Source organism: Phoca vitulina, unplaced genomic scaffold (genome assembly GCF_004348235.1).
Source record: "Phoca vitulina isolate PV1807 unplaced genomic scaffold, GSC_HSeal_1.0 scaffold92, whole genome shotgun sequence".
Lineage (NCBI taxonomy): Eukaryota > Metazoa > Chordata > Mammalia > Carnivora > Phocidae > Phoca > Phoca vitulina.
The window spans coordinates 2,609,384-2,612,342 of NW_022589795.1; positions in this window are offsets into that span (position 1 = coordinate 2,609,384).

Genomic DNA, 2,959 nt, shown 5'->3' on the forward strand with positions numbered 1-2,959 from the left:
GAGCGTCCCGTGCACGTGCCCCAGGGGCTGTCCCGAGCACTTGAGGCCAGCCACTCCAGCCCCCAGCAGCACGGCCAGGAAGGGCCTTTCCAACCCCCATTTCACAGAGAAGGAAACAGGCTCAGAGAGGCTGGGAGACTGGTTCAAGGTCACACAGCCCTTAACCAGGACTGGGACACCAGCTGGTCGCCTGGAGTCCTAATTCCTGCTGTTCGCAGGGCACCCCCCTGCCCCTCGCCTGGCATGGTCTCTGCTGCCGGCCTCGCAGCCTGGGCACGGGGCCTGGACGGCCTCCTTTGGCAGGAATCACCGCCCACCATGTCCTCCAGGATGGAGTTTTGGGGCAGAGAGAAGGAGAGGGGCCAGGGGCAGCAGACACCCCTCCCTTACCTGCAGCTGCTGGGACTACATCTTGGCCCCGCATCAGCCCACTTTGGCCCCCGTGCAGGAAAATTTGAGGGAAGAACTTGGCTGAAGGGCAGGACTTCAGGGAAGGCGGCCCCAGGCCTCTTGGTGGTAGAGGCTCCTGAGGGAGGGCTGGGGGTGGGGACTAGAGCCTAACAGCTCCCTCAGCAGGGGGTGACCCAGAGGGTGGCATCAAGACAGAATAGTGGCCCCGAGCCTCTGATTTCCAGAGTCCTGTCCTCCTCGTGGGGCAGACAAGCAATGGGCAGAAGGGACCAAACGAGCCCACCATAGCTGTGGCCCTGGGGTAAGGATCCTCCCAGGGAGCCCCTGCTTTGAAGAGAGGCTGCCTCTACAGCTCCTGCCCTCAGGAGAGAAGGTGGGGGAGAGAAACAGGCAGGCTCCTGCTGGGGAGAGGCGTGGGGCTGACACGGACAAGAGAGGGGAGGTGGGACCTCGGGCTCAGGAGTGAGGTGTGGTCAAAGGAGGGTCAAGATCCCAGCTGGGCCTGCTTGAAGCTGCCACCCCGGGAGATGAGGGGCTGTTGGGGGTCACAGGGCCATACAATGGAGCCACCACTGGAGCTGCCTCAGGATGCCACCAGAGAGGAGTCAGTCTGGGGGCCAGGAAGGACTCTCAACAGGAACACCAAAGAACCAGAGCCACAGAAATCACAGCAATGCCCCTCAACAGAAGAGGCCCAGGCCACAGACTGGGCATGCCGTGTGGTCTTGGTCATGTCAGGAGAGGGGTCCAGACTCCCCCAGGCCCAGTGTCCCCCCTTGTGAAATGACAAACCCCGCCTGTCCTTTTGGGAGGCACACGGGATCGCGAATCACTGCTGTGGCCCAGAACAGGCAGGCCAAGGGGAACTCGCCCTGGGCGGCCTGGGGAGCGGATGGGATAGACGGCCTCTCACTGCCAGCTCTGGGACTTTGGGAAGCTCACATGGGCACCTCTTTTTTGGAGCCTCCGTTTCCCCATCTGAAATGAGGAGCACAACCTCTCCCTCCTGACTAATTGAGTTTCTAGGGAATATCCCATAGTAGGTCCTCATTCCTGGGAGCCCCCTCACCCCTACACCCCGGAAGAGGTTTCCAAGGTGTCTGCAGAGTGAAGGACCAGTTGGCTCAGCCTTGCTGAGCATCTGGGTCTGGAGTGGCAGGTGGTGGTTGGGGGTAGTCACCCCGGTCCCAGCATCAGCACCTCCCGGGAAATTGCCTTCTCACCTCTCCTGGGCCTAAAATAGAGCGCGGGGGGGGGGGGGGGGGGGGGGGACGACTGTCACGAGCCAGAGACAGCTTCCCCGTCCCTGGCAGAGTCCCTGGGTCCCTAAGGAAGGAGAGGACCCAGGAAGGGGTTCCCTGCCTCCACTCCTGCTCCTCAGCCTGGTATGACTTCGAGGATGCTCTGGCCTTGGGCACAAGGTCATGTGGGACCTCACCAGCCGTGTGCAAGCCCTACCACCCCCCATCCATCTCAGGTCTCTGGTTCTTGGGATCCCTAGCAGAGATCAGAGATCCCAGCCCCCAGTATGGGGACCCATCTTACCCAGGAGCCCACGAGCTAAGCGAGGTGGCACAGGGAGAGAGGAAGGTTGGAAGGTCAGGAGGTTTGCAGACAGGGCAACTTAGTCTGGCCAGAGAGGGGAAGCTGGGGGGCTCCAGAGGTGTCTTCTGCTCCTCAAAGATTTGGGCTGCAAGGGAGGGGCAGGAATGGGGCATACTAACAGCATGTAAATGACCTGGCTAGCTGATATATTTAGGGGAGGAATTCAGGAGCCCAGAGGCAGTAGGCCCGCCCTTGCTGGTGGCTCTGGTGACAGCAATCCCCGCAGCCCTCCTGGAGGCAGAGGACATCTTTGGCCTGGAAAAGGAGCCTGCAGGATGGAAAGGGGTCTGGACCCGGGGTGTGGGAGAACTCCGCAGTGACCTGCTCTGCTGCCGGTGGGTGAGAGATCCCTTCGGTCCCGTCCCTGGTCCTCCGACCTTCCCAGCTCCACCTAAGCCTGCGGTCGACCCGGGCCCTCGTGGCTGGGTACAGGGAAAGCCCGTCCTGGGTACCGCGCTGGAGGGGCAAACGGGAGCCGGACAGCCACGCCCCCGCACCTCGACCGCGCGGGCCCCCCCGACGGGCCGTCACCGGGTCAGAGCCCGGGGTCCCCGTGTTCCCTGCCTCCCTTCCCCTACCAACCCACGGGTCCTCGGAGCTCCCCACCGAGGGGGGGGGGGAACGGGCGCGCTCTGCCCTGCCCCTGCCGAAGGGGCCCGGGGAGTCGCGGGCAGGCGGGTCTCCGGGCGGCGCCTCTTTTGTCCTCCCGTCGCGGCGGCCCCGGCCCTGCCCGGCTTGGGGAGGGGGGGGCCGGGGGCGGGCCCTGGGCTCACGTGCTCGCCGCTCGGCTCTTAACCCGGCCCGCCGCCCCGCCGGGATGGCCGCGGCCGGAGCGCGCTGAGCCGGGCGCCCGCCCCGCCGCCGCCGTCAGCCTCGCCCCCCGCCCGGCCGGCGCCCCCGCCCCGCGCCTCCCGCAGCCGCGCCTCCCCCCGCCCGCGCCTCT